Raw genomic sequence first — 21,275 nt, 5'->3', positions numbered from 1 at the left:
TGTCCATGATGATACAATCCCTTTAAGGAGCCGTTAGTAATTCTGTATAAATGTTACTATGCCAGTTGGGCGTGGCTACATTTATCGCCTGTTGAAGGCAACCATAGCGCTGATGTTAACATATTGTTATAGACCACAAAACATAATATAATTATATATGTATAGAATTATATATGTACAGCTGGTATAAGTTATACATCTTCTTGTATATAGTGATATGGACCATGCTGGTGTAACCTGGGTATCTTCTGTATATAATTATATATGTACAGCTGGTATAAGTTATATATCTTCCTATATATAGTGATATGGAGCATGCTGGTATAACCTGAGCATGTTCTGGTATATAATTATATATGTACAGCTGGTATGTTATACATCTTCTTGTATGTAGTGATATAGACCATGCTGGTGTAACCTGGGTATATTCTGTATATAATTATATATGTACATCTAGTATAAGTTATATATCTTCCTGTATATAGTGATATGGAGCATGCGGGTATAACCTGGGTATCTTCTGTATATAATTATACACTGCCTGTCCAAAAAAAAAGTAGCCCAAAAAAAAAGCCTTTAGCTTTGATTACGGCACGCATTTGCTGTGGCATTGTTTTAAAAAGCTTCTGCAATGTCGCAAGATTTATTTCTATCCAGTGTTGCATACATTTTTCACCAAGATCTTGCATTGATGATGGTAGATTCTGACTAATGCGCAAAGCCTTCTCCAGCACATCCCAAAGATTCTCAATGGGGTTAAGGTCTGGACTCTGTGGTGGCCAATCCATGTGTGAAAATTATGTCTCATGTTCCCTGAACCATTCTTTCAGAATTTGAGCCCGATGAATCCTGGCATTGTCATCTTGGAATTGTCACGGATGGTGTTGCAGAAAGCTGGAACTAAGGAGCATATGGGTGAGCCCTATAAAACCCCTAGAGCTCTCCCTGACTGCTATGCCCATGCAAAGATCTTTATGGTAGACAATTGCATGTCCACGTACCTTATACTATCTGATACCTGAAAACCCTATAATAGTGAGGGGACACGACCACCGGCTCCCGCAACTTAATACGGACGGAGTCAGGGTCGCCTACAATCAAGCGAGCAAGTAAACACAAATAAAGGAAAGAGACTTATCTGAGGAATCAGGAGAAGGAGCATCCAGCAGTGAACAACTCATCCAGGAAGAGGTATAAACCGCAAAGTGAGGCAGTATGGGAGACAATCAGTGCAAATAGATGACAGCTGGGAGAAGGAAAGGAGATGACAAAGTGAAACCAAAACAAAGAACTTCATGCAAGAAGTAGCGAAGAACGTCTAACAGACCTTCTCACAGAGCTGGCGGTGACAGTACCCCTCCCTCTACGGGTGGACTCCGGACACTCAGAGCCCACCTTCTCAGGATGAGACCTATGGAAAGCCCTGATGAGATGAGTGGTCTTAATGTCCGCCACTGGGACCCACATCCTCTCCTCAGGACCATAACCCTCCCAATGAACGAGGTACTGGAGAGAACCGCGGATAATGCGAGAATCCACAATCCTAGAGACCTGAAATTCAAGATTACCATCAACAACAATCGGAGGAGGAGGCAAAGAGGAGGGTACTGTGGGTTGGACATAAGGTTTTAATAGGGACCTGTGAAAAACATTATGGATCTTCCAAGTCTGAGGAAGATCAAAACGGAAGGCAACGGGATTGATGACAGACAAGATCTTGTAAGGCCCAATAAACCTAGGACCCAACTTCCAGGAGGGAACCTTCAGTTTGATATTCTTTGTAGACAACCACACCAGATCCCCCACATTCAGGTCCGGACCAGGCACACGTCTCTTATCCGCCACACGCTTATATTTCTCACTCATCCTCTTCAGATTACCCTGAATCTTTTGTTAAATAAATGACAAAGACGAGGAAAATCTCTCCTCATCAGGTAAACCAGAAGACCCCTCTCCAGAGAATGTCCCAAACTGCGGATGAAACCCATATGCAGCAAAAAATGGTGACTTATCAGAGGACTCCTGGCGACGGTTATTTAAAGCAAACTCAGCAAGAGACAAAAAAGAACACCAATCCTCCTGATTCTCCGCCACAAAACAGCGCAGATATGTCTCCAGATTCTGATTGACGCGTTCGGTCTGACCATTCGACTGCGGGTGAAAAGCAGAAGAGAACGACAACCGAACCCGCAAGCGAGAACAGAAGGCCTTCCAGAATCTGGAAACAAATTGCGTGCCCCTATCAGAAACGATGTCTGAAGGAATGCCATGCAATTTAACAATGTGATCAACAAACGCTTGCACCAGCGTCTTAGCATTGGGTAACCCAGGAAAGGGAATGAAATGCGCCATTTTGCTAAAACGGTCCACTACTACCAGAATCACAGTCTTCCCCGAGGAACGAGGCATGTCCGTAATTAAGTCCATGGACAGATGCGTCCAAGGACGGGAAGGAATAGGTAACTGGAGGAGAGAACCCGATGGCCATGAATGAGGGACCTTGGCACGAGCGCAGGTCTCGCAGGCTGCCACAAAACCCTCAACCGTCTTACGAAGAGCCAGCCACCAGAATCTCCGAGCAATGAGATCCACTGTGGTTCTGCTCCTGGGGTGCCCAGCAAGGACAGTATCGTGGTGCTCCTTAAAAACCTTGTGTTGTAAAGCGAGAGGCACAAACAACCTCCCAGGGGGACAAAGATCAGGAGCCTATGCCTGGGCTGCCTGAACCTCTGCCTCCAAATCAGGATAAAGAGCAGAGACGACCACCCCTTCAGCCAAAATGGGACCCGGGTCTTCAAAGTTCCTCCCTCCCGGAAAACAACGTGGCAGGGCATCCGCCTTCACATTTCTAACCCCAGGGCGGAACGTAACAACAAAATTTAATCTAGAAAAGAACAAAGACCATCTGGCCTGTCTCGGGTTCAGACGCTTGGCCGCTTCCAAGTAGGCCAAATTCTTATGGTCTGTAAACACGGTAATAGGGTGTCTGGCTCCCTCTAACCAATGGCGCCATTCCTCAAAAGCTAATTTGATGGACAACAACTCCCTATCTCCCACATCGTAATTTCTCTCTGCAGAGGAGAGTTTCCTTGAGAAAAAGGCACACGGTCTCCATTTGGCAGGAGAGGGACCACCCTGAGATAAGACCGCACCCACACCCACCTCAAAAGCATCCACCTCAACAATAAAAGGTAGAGAGACATCAGGTTGTACCTGGGAGCGGAAGCAAAACTCTCTTTGATACTAGAAAAGGCTTTAAGCGCATCTACCGACCACGAAGAAAAATCTACCCCCTTTTTAGTCATATCAGTGAGTGGCTTAACAACAGAGGAATAATTCAAAATGAACTTTCTGTAATAATTGGCAAAACCCAAAAACCGCATCAGCGCCTTCTGATTCTCGGGAAGCTCCCAATCAAGCACAGCGCTGACCTTCTCAGGGTCCATGCGAAAACCAGAAGCGGAGAGAAGAAAACCAAGAAATTGAATCTCCGGAGCCGCAAACACACATTTTTCCAGTTTAACGTACAATTTATTATCCCGCAGAATCAGCAAGACCTGACGTAGGTGGTCTCGATGAGTCTTGAAATCAGGAGAAAAAATCAAAATGTCATCCAGATACACCAGTACAAATTTCCCCATTAAATGATGAAAAATTTCTGTTCATAAAATGTTGGAAGACGGCTGGAGCATTCATCAAACCAAAGGGCATAACCAAATTCTCGAAATGACCCTCAGGGGTATTAAAGGCAGTCTTCCATTCGTCCCCTTCCCTGACCCTGACTAGGTTGTATGCCCCTCTTAAATCCAACTTAGAAAAAACCTTAGCCCCAACAATCTGGTTAAACAGGTTCGGGATCAGAGGAAGCGGATATGGGTCACGAATCGTGATACGGTTCAGCTCCCTGAAATCCAGACAAGGTCTTAAAGAACCATCTTTTTTCTTAACAAAAAAAAAACCCAGCGGCAACAGGTGACTTCGAGGGTCGGATGTGTCCGTTTCTCAGGCTCTCAGAGATATAAGTATGCATAGCGACTCTTACAGGTTGGGAGAGATTGTATAAACGTGATTTTGGCAGTTTGGCGCCTGGGATGACATTAATAGGGCAGTCGTACTCCCACTGCGGGGGCAACTTCTGGACACCACTCTCGGAAAACACATCCGAAAATTCAGAGAGAAAAGATGGCACAGTCTTGGTAGAAACCTCTGAAAGAGACGCCGTGAGGCAATTCTCTCTGCAAAACTCACTCCAACCATTTATTTGCCTTGCTTGCCAATCAATAGTGGGGTTATGTTTAGTGAGCCAGGGTAGCCCCAACACTAGAGGAGTAGGTAATCCGCTTAAGACGAAACATGACATATCCTCAACATGAGCGTCACCCACAGTCAAACGGATATTCTGAACTATGCCCTTTAACGATCTTTGAGAAAGGGGAGCGGAATTGATAGCAAAAACAGGTATATCCTTTTCCAAAGTGCATACCTGGAAACCATGCGTTATTGCAAATTGATTATCAATGAGATTGACAGCTGCTCCACTATCTACAAAAATCTCACAATGTTCTTGCTGTCTAGCGCCACCCTGGCAGGTAGGAGAAAACAGGAACTACAAGTAAATGGCAAACCTTCAATTTCCACATCAACCTTGCCAATAGTAGCAAATGGAAAGTTTTTAGAGGTTTTTTTTTCTTTTTCTTTTTTTTTTTACCCTCAAAAAACTCCATGAATCTCCTAGAGGGGCAAACATTAGCCAAATGATTTATACCCCCACAACAGAAACAAACCCTCTTCTGAGAGCTAAATCCTCTACTATCAGAGGCAAGCAAACCCAGCTGCATGGCCTCCTCCTCAGAGGGGATTGAGAGAGACTGAGACCCCTGCGCTCTGAATGAGACAGCCCCACTGTCCTTGGACTGAATATGACAGGAAGGAGTAGTCTCCTCTCTCTCTCTAAGACGCTTGTCAATACGAACAGCTAGAGACATGGCAGATTCTAACGAGGCTGGTCTCTCATGAAAAAAAAATGCATCTTTCAATCTTTCCGAAAGACCATGGCAAAATTGACTTCGGAGTGCAGCGTCGTTCCAACCAGTATCAGCTGCCCATCTCCGAAATTCTGAACAATATATCTCTGCAGACTGTTTACCCTGGCATAAAAGACGCAGTTTAGATTCAGCCAGAGCAATACGATCCGGGTCATCATATATCTGCCCCAGGGCTACAAAAAAATGTATCCACCGATCGGAGGGGCCGTGCCCCGACCAGCAGCGAAAAGGCCCAAGACTGAGCGTTATCCCTGAGCAGCGAGATGATGATCCCCACCCTCTGCTCCTCATCACCAGAGGAATGGGGAAGTAGGCGAAAATGGAGTTTGCAAGCCTCTCTAAAGCGAACAAAATTCTCACTACCCCCAGAGAACGTATCCGGAAGCGAGATCTTAGGCTCGGAACAAACTCCATGAACGCAAGCAGAACCGGTCACCTGAAACTGAGACACAGTTTTACGGAGATCTGCTACCTCCAGTGAAAGACCTTGCATGCGGTCAATCAAGGCTGAAACCGGATCCATGCTTAAGACGGTTATGGCGGTTTATAATGTCACGGATGGTGTTGCAGAAAGCTGGAACTTATAAATAAACATCTGACTGGTTTGATCCCAAACTAAGGAGCATATAGGTGAGCCCTATAAAACCCCTAGAGCTCTCCCTGACTGCTATGCCCATGCAAAGATCTTTATGGTAGACGATTGCATGTCCACGTACCTTATACTATCTGACACCTGAAAACCCTATAATAGTGAGGGGACACGACCACCGGCTCCCTGCACTTAATACGGACGTAGTCAGGGTCACCTACAATCAAGCCAGCAAGTAAACACAAATAAAGGAAACAGACTTATCTGAGGAATCAGGAGAAGGAGCATCCAACAGTGAATCACTCATCCAGGAAGAAGTATAAACCGCAAAGTGAGGCAGTATGGGAGGGAATATAAAGGGAGACAATTAGTGCAAATAGATGACAGCTGGGAGAAGGAAAGGAGATGACAAAGTGAAACCAAAACAAAGAACTTCATGCAAGAGGTAGCGAAGAACATCTAACAGACCTTCTCACAGAGCTGGCGGTGACAGGAATATGCCCTTTGATTTGATTGAAGAGATAAACAACAGCACTCAGAAAAGAACTTATGTTCTGGTTAATTATTTTATGGCAACTTCACCAAATTGTGACGTTTCGGTCGTAGGACCTTTATCAAACACTGTGACAATAAGAAAATATTCCATAAGTACAAATAAAAATAAAAGTGACAACATTAATTAATTATATATGCATTACCCCTATCACCGTCAGATAATACTAAACCTTACATACATAGTATTAATCAAATAAAGTTACAGAAAATTTCAGAAAAAATTGTAGTACAAAAAGTTAATGTACAAAGCTCCTGCTCTATATATACTTTGTTGACTTATTATCAAAAAGAAAGAAAAAATTACAGCAGTCAGGTAAAACTCCATATCTGTTAAATAGACATTCAGGATAAATATTTTGAATTCATGAAATAGATATTAGATGCTAATGTATATAGGAGTATATGAGAGTATATAATTTACAATCTGCGATCCCTTGATACACGCAACAGTCATTACAGCCTGGTGCGACATCAATCCCAGAGCAACATTGAAAAATAGAACATTCAAATGCATGTATGGCTATAGGGTAGAACCGGGTGCCCCCATGAGGACAAGAAACACTTACCAAGTTGCCGTTGAGAAAATGTGTGAAAAGTAGATTGAGCTGATGGTGTATCCACACCCATATAAACGCTGAGGATAAGAGGTGCATGTGGCTAGATATATCAGGCCCGGAAGGAAATGGCCGTGCCATCAGGGAAGAAAAAATCCATTGATGGAATAACCTGGTCATTCAGTATGTTCAGGTAGTCAGCTGACCTCATTCTTGGAGCACATACTGTTGCTTAACCTAGACCTGACCAACTGCAGCAACCCCAGATCATAGCACTGCCCCCACAGACTTGTACAGTAGGCGCTAGGCATGATGGGTGCATCACTTCATCTGCCTCTCTTCTTACCTTGATGCGCCCATCACTCTGGAACAGGGTAAATATAGACTCTATGGACCACATGACCTTCTTCCATTGCTCCAGAGTCCAATCTTTATGCTCCCTAGCAAATTAAAGTGAGGCCGGACGGAAAGAACAGTTCAGGGGAGGCCGGCATGAGGGGTTTTGGGTGGCGAGGGCTAGAGTAGCTTAGGAGTTAACTATGAGACGTGCAGGGGGGAGGAGTCGAGAAGGGGCGGGGAGCTGAGGGGATAAGAGGTGGTGAGCCGGGATAACGGGTGCCATTTTGTGGAGCAGGAGCCAGGATCTCCCTCCCTCCCACCCCTAGTTGTTTCGGTTGAAGGAGAGTCTGGGTGTTCCATTATAAAAAAAAAGACAAAGGGAAATTTAAAATGAAATATAATAAAGGTTTTTTTTCTAGTTGGGCATGGCATTGGGCCTTATGGTCGTTGTCACGAGGATCGAGAGTCACGGGGCACACGGGTGGTGTCAGTTTTTGCGGACGTGGGTGTTTCGAAGAGTTTTTTCTTTGGGGAATTGTGTTTGTCACGGCAGTCGTGGCGGGGGGAGGTCATAGAAGCTGGGGCTACTGGATGGTACAGGTGAATGAGAGGGCCTCAATGGTGGGGCTGGACTCTCAGAGTTGGGGCACCTGGTTGGCTTGGTGTGGCGTCCATCAGTTGGTGTCCCCGAGCTTGTGGTATGCGGCTGGGGGCAAGATTTTTGGTCGGTTAAGGTGCATATAGGCGGCTTGTAAGACCTCCCTCGTCAGTTATATATGTATAAATAAAAGGGTATGTCATTGTTATATCAATTATTTATGTTCATGTTATTTATATTATTTAATAAAAAACGGCTGCTGTGGCCGATTTAATCCGAACAGTGGCTGTGTGTGGTTTTTCGGGATGGTGAGTGGGGAGGTTGGGTTAGTTTAATGGGTTGGTAGTGGACCCGAGCGTAGCCAATAACCCTACTGAAGCTTTTTTTCTGGTTTGCCTCACTGATTAGTGGTTTTCTTACGGCTACACAGCTGTTTAGTCCCAATCCCTTGAGTTCCCTTCGCATTGTGCATGTGGAAATGCTCTTACTTTCACTATTAAACATAGCCCTGAGTTCTACTGTTGTTTTTCTTCGATTTGATTTCACCAAATGTTTAAGTGATCGCCGATCACAATCATTCAGGATTTTTTTTCCCGCCACATTTCTTTCTCAAATACGATGGGTCCCCACTATCCTTCCAGTTTTTAATAATGCATTGGACAGTTCTTAACCCAATTTTAGTCGTTTCTGCAATCTCCTTAGATGTTTTCTCCCTGCTTGATGGCAATGATTTGACCCTTTTCAAACAGACTAACATCTTTTTCACGACCACGAGATGTATCTTTCGACATGGTTGTTTAAGAAATTAGAAGCAACTCATTGCACCAGTTGGGGTTAAATAACTTATTGCCAGCTGAAAGATAATCGCCAATGCACTAATTATCCAATAGGAGGCTCATAACTATTTGCTTAGTTAAATCCAGGTGGCAACTTTTTTTTTGGACAGGCAGTGTATATATACATTTGGTACAAGTTATACATCTACTTCTATACAGAGATACGGACCATGCTGGTATAACCTGGGCATCTTCTGTATATAATTATATATGTACAACTGGTATATGTTATACATCTTTTTGTATATATAATATGGAAGACCATAACCTTGGCATCACCTGTATAATATAGGAGATGTGTAACTTATGGTGCCGCCCCCTCACTGCCGTTACCGCGCTGCTGAGTCCTCTTCCAGCCAGAAAAACAACGAGGAGGCAGCAGCATGACAATGGGGTAGGCAGCGCCATCTTTGACCTCCTCTTGAGCATCAGGACATTCTGAAGCATTGTTTCACTGTGGCTGTGGTATAGACACTGCCATTGTGGTAAACGCCACTAACTACTCACACATATTATGGGCCTCACCGGCGGGCCTTGTGTTTTGATACATGTGATCCATGACATGGAAGAACAAAAGGATGGAATACAAGCACCCCTTAGGCTTATATCAGACGCAGAGATGTTCAAGGCAATTGTTCCTTCCTGCCAATTGCCTGTTCATTAGTGGAGGAGACCGTTGCTATTACATGCAGCAATCTCTTTCTCAGTATGGGGAGGAGCGTTTGCCAATGCCATTGCTCGCCCCCATACTGAATCACTGTTTGCCGTCAGCAGACCGTGATTAAACAGTACAATCTGCTGCCGGCAAACAATAATTTTTCAACCTGCTGAAAGATTGCAATTGCCAAACGCTCGCTCATCGGGTAATTGTTGGCAGTATTAGGCCCCTTTTACAGGAGTGACTTTTCCGCGCGGGTGCAATGCGTGACATGAACGCATTGCACCCGCACTGAATCCTGACCCATTCATTTCAATGGGTCTTTATACATGAGCGTTGTTTTTACGCATCACTTTTCCGTTGCTTGAAAATCGCAACGCAGGCCCCATAGAAGTGAATGGGGCTGCGTGAAAAACGCATTGCATCCGGATTCATTGCATTGCTTTGCGTTGTAAATGCAAGTAACTTAGCAGCAGTGAAGGGATTTAAGACAGGAAGTTCAGTTCTCTGCGTCTGGCTGCAGGCACTGCATGGGAAAGGAGATTATTAATAGGCTGTCTTGCCCTTGCGGACCGATTTTCAGAATGAGAAAGGCCCCCAAAGCCATTGATGTAGAGAAGATGATAGTCCTGGTGCAGGAGAGGCAGTGTCTTTGGGACAGCAGTTCGGGGGAGTACCACGACCGATACAAGAAGGATGACACATGGCAAGAAATAGCCAAGGAACTTTTTTCTACAGTATTGGAAAATAGTCAAGGCGTACGCGAATTTCCGCAAATGTTCACGACTGGGCGAACCGCCATAGACTTTAATAGGCAGGCGAATTTTAAAACTCACAGGGACTCTTTCTGGCCACAATAGTGATGGAAAAGTTGTTTCAAGGGGATTAACACCTGGACTGTGGCATGCCGGAAGGGGATCCATGGCAAAACTGCCATGGAAAATTACGTAGTTGACTGTCAGGGCTGAGGATGGGGGAAACCCTCAGCCGTGTGCCGGAAAGAAGATGGTCGCTGCTTGACCAGGACAAACAGGATTAGGGAGCAGGTCACCTCCTACAGCATCCCTAACCTGACCCTAACTCCTACCTGCATGGGCCGACCTTGAAGGTAGGAGGACCCATGCGCAGGAACCTCGGATCCCTACTCGCCCTCCGCCGGTCCCTAGGCTAGGAGTCAGAGTAAGGCATCCTGTTCCTTCTGGATAGGGAGGAACAGGAGTCTCACTGGCCAAGCTGCAAGCAAGGGGAAACAAATGCAACCTGTGGCAATGGCAGGTACTTGCCACAAACATAGCAGAGACCTACCACAGACAACCAAGCCTGGAACCCATGTGGATGTACTGCCCACAGACAGCAGGACTCAGCACACAAACACACAACACACGGGAACCCAGGACCACAGGTGCAATAAAACAACATAAAACCAAACACATCTCCCAGACACCAAAGGACATATATATTTGCTTATGACCAGAAGGTTGGCCCCCACTGGCAGTTGGTAAGTAACCAGGAGGATGTCTACAGCCAGCATGGCTGAAACACCCTCTCTGGCTACTGCCTACAACTGAGGCTATATAGGGCCAAGAGGCCACACCCAACAATCAGACACACCCTGTGACTCACACACACTGAAAGGGAGTTAACCCTTCCAAAACCACAGAAGGGAAAACATAACTTAAAGGGGAAGTGTCCAAACAATAAACACACTGTGGCTGTTGCCGCAGGCAACAACATGGGTGGCAAGCTTGTCCTGGGAGTCAGCCCGAAGGCCGGGACACTGCCACCACATGTACATCATACAACCAAACGTTGCCACGGACAGCCACAGTGCAGGGAAAATGTCAGTGCACACCAAACATAAACAAAGTGCACACAGACATACAAAAGTGCTACAAACGTGCACATAACTCCAAGGGAACCGCACACATAGCTGTTGTCCGCGGCAACCGCACCTGAGGCCAACTACATTATGCCTCAAGCTGCGGTTGACACTACAACCCAAAACCGTGGGCAACAGTATGCGGCTCCCAAGGAGTCACGGCCATAACCGTGGCCGTGACATTGACGCTTTAAAACATCAGGTATGATGTTGTATCGATCAGGTAGTGTAAGGGTTACGCCTGCTTCACAGTGACAGACCAAACTATGACAGACCAAACTCCCCATTTAACGCACCGCAAACAGTCCATTTGCACAACCGCAAACTCCCCATTTTCACAAGGTTGGATACCAAGCTAGCCATGTCCCGTTCCTTGTCCTCACTGACGTCATTGAAGGTCTCTTCCTCCACCCAGCCACGTACAACACCAAGGGTCAACGAAAGGTGACAACAAGCCCCCTGGGACGCCTGCTGTGGTTGGTCTTCCACCTCCTCAAAGCCACCTTCCTCCTCTGACTCCTCTTCTTCAGACTCCTTGCTCTGCGTTGCTGCAGGTCCAGCAATCGACGACGACAAGGCTGCTTCTGGTGGTGATGGTGACCACAACTCTTCCTCTTCATGCTCATCTACGGCCTTATCCAGCACTCTTCACAGGGCACGCTCCAGAAAAAACGCATATGGGATGAGGTCGATGATGTTGCCTTGGGTTTGACTGACCAGGTTTGTCACCTTCGCAATAGGACGCATGAGCCTACAGCCATTGTGCATGAGCGTTCAGTAACGCGGCCAAAAAATACCCAGCTCCGCAGAGGCTGTCCTCTTTTTTTTTTTTATTAAAAAAAATCTGTTCTTACCAGTTTAATCTCTGTTTTGTCCCCTATCAGGGGCCGGTGTGGTGTATGGAATAGATTTTAGGAACCGGGAGATGGAAAAGATGCTTGGTCGGTCCTCTTACTTCCAATTCGGGGCACTGCGCGTGCGCCGTGCACTGTACTGTGATACCCGATATGAGTGGTATGTTAAGTAGTACTATTCCTATCAGTTTAATCCCTTTTACGTCCCCTATTATGGGACTTGTATGGAATAGATTTTTGGAACCGGGAGATGGAAAAGGATGCTTGGTTGGTCCTCTTACTTCCATTTTGGAGCACTGCGCGTGCGCCGTGCAATGTACTGTGTTACCCGATATGAGTGGTATGTTAAGTAGTACTATTCCTATCAGTTTAATCCCTGTTACGTCCCCTATCAGGGGACGTGTATCGAATAGAGTTTAGACAACCGCAAAGAGTTGTCAATAGTTGACACACTCATGGCAAAAATTTGATTCCTCTATGCGTCAATCTTGGCGTAGTGATGAATGTGCTCGTGCGCACGTTTGGGAGATTGCAGGCGATGGCGGTTTTTCAAAGCCTATGGTCGTGCTGAGGTAGTTCAGTGACAGTTAAGTGACCCAGAAAACAACGATTCTGCAGTGTGGGCCCATTGTTGGCCTAGTTGGCTTTAATGATCACCTTAGATGATCACAAAGAAAATTAATGTTTTTTCTATGCAAAATTATCCAGCCGATCGCTTTTGGTCTGTTCATAATGAAGCAACGACCTTATCATTTGGGGATTGCCAACACACTCATAGAGGTGATCGCTTCATTGTCATATGCAAGCCCCTTCACCACAACAAGGTAACGATCACGAAGGGGAATTGACACATGTATGTGCCTTTTTTTTTGTTTTGTTTTTGCAGCCACAGTGCAGCACCAGAGGACAGAAAAATGAGGCATGTACACGTGCCTGAAAAATTTGGTATTGTTGCAAAAATTATGTTTTCTAGGCAGAAAGTGCACTAAAACATTGCGGCTTGAACCCTAGATGGTGGCGGAGAAGTCACACAAGTCATCCGGCATGCAGAGATTAAATACAGCAGCGTGTGGACCATTTTTTGCCCAAGGCATCTCATCAGGCCTTTTTTAGTCAAATGCATCCCCCACTGTCAGTCCCTTCGGGATCCATGCCTCATTCATCTTAATAAAGGTGAGGTAATCTAGACTTTTTTGACCTAGGCGACTTCTCTTCTCAGTGACAATACCTCCTGCTGCACTGAAGGTCCTTTCTGACAGGACACTTGAAGCGGGGCAGGCCAGAAGTTCTATCGCAAATTGGGATAGCTCAGGCCACAGGTCAAGCCTGCACACCCAGTAGTCAAGGGGTTCATCGCTCCTCAGAGTGTCGATATCTGCAGTTAAGGCAAGGTAGTCTGATTCCTGCCGGTTGAGTCGTTCTCTGAGGGTGGACCCCGAAGGGCTGTGGCGATGTGTAGGACTTAAAAAGCTCTGCATGTCCTCCATCAACAACATGTCTGTAAAGCGTCCTGTCCTTGCCGGCGTGGTTGTAGTAGTAGGAGGATTACTTTCACCTCTTCCCCTGTTAGATTCTCGTTGTGCTGTGACATCACCCTTATACGCTGTGTAAAGCATACTTTTTAACTTGTTTTGGAACTGCTGCATCCTTTCCGACTTCCGGTAATTCGGTAACATTTCGGCCACTTTCTGCTTATACCGGGGTCTAGTAGCGTGGCCACCCAGTACAGGTCGTTCTCCTTCAGCCTTTTTATACGAGGGTCCCTCAACAGGCATGACAGCATGAAAGACCCCATTTGCACAAGGTTGGATGCCGAGCTACTCATGTCCCGTTCCTCGTCCTCACTGATCTCATTGAAGGTCTGTTCTTCCCCCCAGCCACGTACAACACTACGGGTACCTGATAGGTGACAACGAGCACCCTGGGATGCCTGCTGTGGTTGGTCTTCCTCCTTCTCAAAGCCACATTCCTCCTCTGACTCCTCTTCCTCAGACTCCTCTTCCAGCGTTGCCGCAGGTCCAGCAAGTGATGCTGATAAGGCTGTTTCTGGTGGTAATGGTGACCACAACTCTTCCTCTTCACGCTCATCTACGGCCTGATCCAGCACTCTTCGCAGGGCACGCTCCAGGAAGAAAACAAATGGGATGAGGTCGCTGATGGTGCCTTCGGTGCGACTGACTAGGTTTGTCACCTCCTCAAAAGAACGCATGAGACTACAGGCATTGCGCATGAGCGTCCAGTAACGTGGCAAAAAAATACCCAGCTCTGCAGAGGCTGTCCTAGCACCCCGGTCATACAAATACTCATTGACGGCTTTTTCTTATTGGAGCAGGCGGTCGAACATTAGGAGTGTTGAATTCCAACGTGTCGGGTTGTCGCAAATCAAGCGCCTCACTGGCATGTTGTTTCGCCGCTGAATGTCGGAAAAGTGCGCCATGGCCGTGTAGGAACGCCTGAAATGGCCACACACCTTTCTGGCCTGCTTGAGGACGTCCTGTAAGCCTGGGTACTTATGCACAAAGCGCTGTACAATCAGATTCAACACATGTGCCATGCACGTCACATGTGTCAACTTCAATGCCCAAATTCAATGCTGCCAACAAATTGCTTCCATTGTCACACACCACTTTGCCGATGTGCAGTTGGTGCGGAGTCAGCCACTGATCCACCTGTGCGTTCAGGGCGGACAGGAGTGCTGGTCCGGTGTGACTCTCTGCTTTCAGGCAAGTCAACCCCAAGACGGCGTGACACTGTCGTATCCGGGATGTGGAATAGCCCCTGGGGAGCTGGGGAGCTGCAGTTGATGTGGAGCAAGATGCAGCAGCAGAAGAGGACTCAGCTGAGGAGGTTAGCGATGAGGATGGATTAGGAGGAGTAGAGGAGGTGGCAGCAGGCTTGCCTGCAAGTCGTGGCGGTGTCACCAACTCTTCTGCAGTGCCACGCATTCCATGCTTGGCAGCCGTCAGCAGGTTTACCAAATGCACAGTGTATGTGATATACCTGCCCTGACCGTGCTTTGCAGACCAGGTATCAGTGGTCAGATGTGCAGTAAGCCGGATTGGGGTTATGCACACTGACACTATAATATGCATTGACTGGGTCAGGTGTAAGTGATAGTTAAGAGTTTTTGTTCGTGCCACCAATTGCAGCGTGCGCAGGGTACAATCTTAGGGCCCTTTAAGGTGTTGCAACTCACGTACCAGGTTAGGAATGCCAGAGTGGTGTAATGTCTCTGTGTAGTAGTAGGTATAGTGTCAATGGTGTCTCCTACCTTGGTACGGCTGGACTCCTGGATCCTGGCTCACTTGCAATAAATGAGTGTTGCTAGTAGGAGTAATTGAGGAACTTGGTAGCAATGAATGAGATCCAGACTTGAAAAATAATTCAACTTGTCTTTACTGGAGGCAGCATCAATCTACATGAGATAATGAGATACAGCAATAGTCTTGGGTCCCAGCAGGTATTGGCAATATGTGGCAGGGATCAATATCTCTTCTGCTTCTATCATGTGCCTGGAGAATATGGCAGGAATCTTTCTTCTGCTCTGTCTATCTTCTGCTGTGTATGGGACTGACTAGCTGAGGAGGAATTTGGCTTCTCCTGGTTGGTACTCATAGTTGTGTTCACAGGGAATGGTCCGTCCTGGAGTTCTGGAGATGGCTGCTTGCTTGTCACCAGTTGAGGCTGTAGGCTCAGACTGGGGATGAAGATCTTTGATCTCAGCCGAGACTCGATCCTGGGTTGGGATCCCTAGAACTGGGAGCTCCTACCAGCACAGCCTTCCCCTAGCCGGGGTGGCTGGCACACTAACTATAACTTCCTTTCCTCCCCATGAGGCAGGATGTGGGAACATTCCACATCTCCTCAAAGAGGGGGGAGCTAGACTGGAATGTACTATTCCAGTCTAGATGTGCTAAACTGAACTAAGTCTCTGCTAAACACATTGCTGCCACCTGCTGGTGTACATGTAAATTACAGCAAATACATTTAACAAGAATTCCAATGCACATTAGTGAGGATGTGATGTTAAATTACACAGGATGACAATGCACATGTTACCAACAAAATAGTAGCTGGGAAAAAGAGTTTAGTAACATAACTCTGTGATGTTACAGATGGACCCTTGACCCAACACTGTGTGCCAGACATGCCATGACTTCCTTTTCCACAATAGAGTACAGGTTGGGTATTGCCTTTTGTGAAAAAAAAATTTGGCCGGGTACCTTCCACTGCGGTGTCCCAATAGCTAAATTTTTGTTTGAAGGCCTCAGACTCCACCAGCTTGTATGGTAAAAGCTGGGGGGCTAAGAGTTCCAAAAAGACTGCTGTCAGACGCCGGGCAAGGGGGTGACTCTGTGACATTGGCTTCTTACGCTCAAACATTTCCTTGACAGACATCTGACTGTGGACAGATGAGCAGGAACTGCTGAAGGTGAGTGGCGGATGGTTGAGAGGGGGCAAGGAGGACAGCAGTGGTTGACGTGGCTGAAGATGCTGGACCAGGAGGAGGATGGTGGCTTTGAGTTTGTGTGCTGCTTGTACTCATCATTTGTTGATCCCATAGGCGTTTGTTATGTGAGATCATGTGCCTTCGCAAAGCAGTTGTACCTAGGTGGGTGTTGGACTTCCCACGACTCAGTTTCTTTTGGCACAGGTTGCAAATGGCATCACTGTTATCAGAAGCAGACACACAAAAAAAATGCCACACTGCTGAGCTTTGCAATGACGGCATTCTGGTGGTGGCAACAGCATGCGTTGATTGGCGTGCTGCCTGGCTGACCCCGGGTGCCAATACATGCTGTCTGACTGTGCCACTAGCTCCTTGCGACGACCTCCCCCTGCTTCCAACTCGTCTCCTCCTCCTCTCTGTCTCCCCATCTGAACTTTCCCCCTGTTCTCCTCTTCGAGCGGGCACCCACGTGACATCCACGGACACATCGTCATCATCAACCGCTTCACTTGTATCTGACAACTCAGCAAAGGAAGCAGCAGCGGGTACAACATCATCATCATCACACCGTACGTCCATGTGTGTAATGCTGCCTGACTGAGACATATCCCTGTTATCTACATCCTCTGGCAATAATGGTTGCGCATCACTCATTTCTTCCAACTGATGTGTAAATAACTCCTCTGACAGATCAAGTGAAGCAGCTGTGGTGCTAGTGTTGGTGGTGGCGGCAGGCGGTAACTTGAGAGGTGCCCGAAGCTGAGCTGGAGGAGGATGGTGCGTTAAGGTTCCGAGCGAAAGCTGTAGAAGATTGGGTGTCCTGTGTTAGCCAGTCAACTACAGTACAGACCAAAAGTTTGGACACACCTTCTCATTCAAAGAGTTTTCTTTATTTTCATGACTATGAAGGCATCAAAACTATGAATTAACACATGTGGAATTATATACATAACAAACAAGTGTGAAACAACTGAAAATATGTCATATTCTAGGTTCTTCAAAGTAGCCACCTTTTGCTTTGATTACTGCTTTGCACACTCTTGGCATTCTCTTGAGTTCCCAAAGATGCTTAGCACTTGTTGGCCCTTTTGCCTTCACTCTGCGGTCCAGCTCACCCCAAACCATCTCGATTGGGTTCAGGTCCGGTGACTGTGGAGGCCAGGTCATCTGGCGCAGCACCCCATCACTCTCCTTCATGGTCAAATAGCCCTTACTTTCAAAGTTTTCCCAATTTTTCGGCTGACTGACTGACCTTCATTTCTTAAAGTAATGATGGCCACTCGTTTTTCTTTACTTAGCTGCTTTTTTCTTGCCATAATACAAATTCTAACAGTCTATTCAGTAGGACTATCAGCTGTGTATCCACCTGACTTCTCCTCAACGCAACTGATGGTCCCAACCCCATTTATAAGGCAAGAAATCCCACTTATTAAACCTGACAGGGCACACCTGTGAAGTGAAAACCATTTCAGGGGACTACCTCTTGAAGCTCATCAAGAGAATGCCAAGAGTGTGCAAAGCAGTAATCAAAGCAAAAGGTGGCTACTTTGAAGAACCTAGAATATGACATATTTTCTGTTGTTTCACACTTGTTTGTTATGTATATAATGCCACATGTGTTAATTCATAGTTTTGATGCCTTCAGTGTGAATCTACAATTTTTATAGTCATGAAAATAAAGAAAACTCTTTGAATGAGAAGGTGTGTCCAAACTTTTGGTCTGTACTGTATGTCCTCAGAACTTTTCGAGTTCAGGGTACATGGCCTCTGAACACTGGGCCTTATTCTAGGGCCAAAGGAAATCACAGCACCACGACCACGATGGCCCCTGCGGGGTGGCCTGCCTCTGCCTGTCATTATTTTTTTTATTAGTGGTACTATGCGTGCAAGCTACTGTGACACCAGATATGAGTGGTGGGCACTGGCAGTAGTGGGCACAGCCTGACACACACACTGGCAGGCAACTGCAATTATATTACAGTGAAAAAATTGTTTTACTGTTTTAAATGCAAGCTACTGTGACACCAGATATGAGTAGTGAGCACAGTACATGCTGTGGGCCTGACACACACGCTGGCAGGCAACTGCCATTATATTACAGTGAAAAAATTGTTTTACTGTCTTAAATGCAAGCTACTGTGACACCAGATATGAGTCGTGGCACTGGGCACTGGCAGTAGTGGGCACAGTACATGCTGTGGGCCTGACACACACGCTGGCAGGCAACTGCAATTATACTACAGTGAAAAAATTGTTTTACTGTTTTAAATGCAAGCTACTGTGACACCAGATATGAGTAGTGGGCACAGTACACGCTGTGGGCCTGACACACACGCTGGCAGGCAACTGCAATTATATTACAGTGAAAAAATTGTTTTACTGTTTTAAATGCAAGCTACTGTGACACCAGATATGAGTGGTGGGCACTGGCAGTAGGCACAGTACACGCTGTGGGCCTGACACACGCTGGCAGGCAACTGCAATTTTATCTCAAGACACGGAGGCTCCTATTGCTTAACCCTTTCTTTACTACACACAACAGCAGCAAAGAATTCAACAACAAAATCAACCAATGGGCACACAGCCCTCCCCCTTAGTCACAGTATAAAGGGAACACCCCTCAAGTCCTTACTCCTCTTTCTTTGCTGCTGCACACAAAGTTAAATATTCCACCCTCCTGCTTGCAGGTGCTGGTGGTATCGTGTTTATATATATATATATTGTTCCCCTTTTTCACCCTTGTATTGAGGATTATATTGTATCCCTGGTTATTATAGGCCGTTTTTGCGGTCCGGACTACTGTTTATACAACTATCTTGTTTTTTCCCCTTACAGCTTCGGTTCTGTCCTTTTCCTTATCCTTTCTCCGTTCATATCGAACGGGGGTTTTTTGGGTATTGATTTCTCTGCTTATCTGTGCGGCGCTCTTACCTCTCTTCGCCGCTGCATCGTGCGTCCAAGATCTCGCGGGTATTCGCGGGATCTCGGGCGTCTTCTCTTCCTGCTTCTGCCGCTGCTTCCCGCCGCCTCTGCTGTTGCGCCCGAGATCTCGCGCGACTTCGCGGGATTTCGGACGCCACCTTAGGAGACACACACCGCTGTGTTCCTTTGTGTGCGGTCTCTCCAGCGGCAGCATCGGAACGGCGGCTCCTTCTTCTGCAGGGTGACTAACTCTGCACAGATCATTAGTCAGCTCTAGTTTTAGGGACAGTTCTCATTAGTTGTCCTTTATTTGCTTAGGTCATATATTTTCTCCTTGTATATTCTCGGCCTAACTAGTTCTGAATATTACTATGTCTGCCCAGAAGGCTCCACCTTCAGCCCAGGGGACCCCTTCTCATGGGGACTCCCTCCTTCCCTCTCAGAATATGGGGATTATACCTTCTACAGGGGGCACTGCTCCTATACCATCTGATACTCAGGCCCTGTCCTGCAGAGATCTATTTCTGAGGCCATTATTTCGACCATGGGGTCTATGTCCTCAGTTTTGACGCACTCTATCTCCCAAGTGCTCATCGCCAATACTTCAGCTACGGTGACCCCTAACCCCATTCCTATACCAGCCCCTAATGCCTCCAGAAATAATATGACCGATTGCCTTGTCCCATCCAATGACAGCGCGCTTCGGCCGCGCAAAAGAGCCTGTCCGCGCCAGGCAGAAAGAGCACGGCATTGGAAGTCTGCCCGGTCCCAACCCGAGCTAGATTCTTATTCTAATGGAGAATCTGAGGAGGAGGCTTTGATGGAATCCTATAATGATTCCGAGGATTTAGACATTGATGGGTCACCTGTCCAAGGGACATCTGTCTCTTTTTCATCATTGCCCCGGCGACCGGTAGAGGTTGACCCGGCGGAACTTGGTCAATCAATCTCCCTTATGGATCCGGCGGGGGACCTGCTATTTGACCCGGACTCCCTACATCACCCCAGGTCCACAGAGTGGCTTCCGGCACCTCACGTGGCCAATTATCTGGAATCCATGGTCCGTAATCCCCTTAGCAAAGAGGCACGGAACAAACTCCGGGCTGAATGCCCTCGTCCGACGATACCTAATAAGGTGGACCCAAAGATGGTCCAGTTCCTATCCAAAACGGGATTTAGTCCCAAGAGAGGCCTAGACTCGGCTCTCAAAGGTTGTCAAGACAAGTTATTGGATATTATGGGGCCCCTTACAAAAATCTTTGATTTGGCGGAATCTGCCAAGGCGGAAGGTCAACTGGTCGACCCGAAGGAACTCTGTGGTTGGGCCCAAAGAGCCATTTGCATGGCAGGTAATGCAAACACCTCTCTAAGTATTGAAAGGCGCAAAGCCATTTTGTTGAAAATCGAGCCGAAACTGACTAATATGGCTCTGTCAGAATCGGGTAAAGATGCCAAGGGTTTCCTCTTTGGGGATCCTTTCGTTAAGGAACTGGGGAAGTTCGTAGGGACCTTTTACCGCCCTGGATAAAGCCCAAACGTCGATGCATAGGGTATTTAGTGGTAGGGTTTCCACTAGGGCCGGCAGTACCAGGGGCCGTCTGTCCGGCCGTTCCTCTTTTCAGACCCGAGGTTCGGGTCGAGGCTCCTTCACCTCCTACCGCCCGCCTACCCATGACCAAAGACATCAACCGTCCTTCTTTCCTTCCCGTGGTGCTTCCAGACGGAGAAGACCATACAGAGGAAACCCAAACCTCAGACGCCCATTTGGTAAGTCTACCTCATCTTCTCCCTTTTTCAGAAAGTTATGTAGGGGGCAGACTCCAACATTTTATTCATGCTTGGGCGTTCATTACCAACGACCCCTGGGTGTTATCCACGGTTCGGGGCTTCCACATAGAGCTAGTCGCCCCCCCTGTGGTTCCATCCCCGCTCCCCCCCACGTTTCGGTCCCAGGTATCTCAGAACCTCGTAGACGTAGAATTACGGGCCTTGTATC

The 21,275-nt window shown here is 46.9% G+C and overlaps 1 protein-coding gene across 1 annotated transcript in view; it reads right to left on the bottom strand.

Moving 5' to 3' along the window:
- The window catches only part of LOC121005327 (aldo-keto reductase family 1 member C1-like), a 69,140-nt gene that overhangs the window by 37,088 nt on the left and 10,777 nt on the right, over nt 1–21,275 (bottom strand). The gene's annotated exons all lie outside the window — the stretch shown is intronic.

This window comes from Bufo bufo, chromosome 1 (assembly GCF_905171765.1).
Source record: "Bufo bufo chromosome 1, aBufBuf1.1, whole genome shotgun sequence".
In the NCBI taxonomy this organism is placed as follows: Eukaryota; Metazoa; Chordata; class Amphibia; order Anura; family Bufonidae; genus Bufo; species Bufo bufo.
Note: the sequence above shows the minus strand (reverse complement) of the source record. Positions and strands in the feature narration are given on the sequence as shown.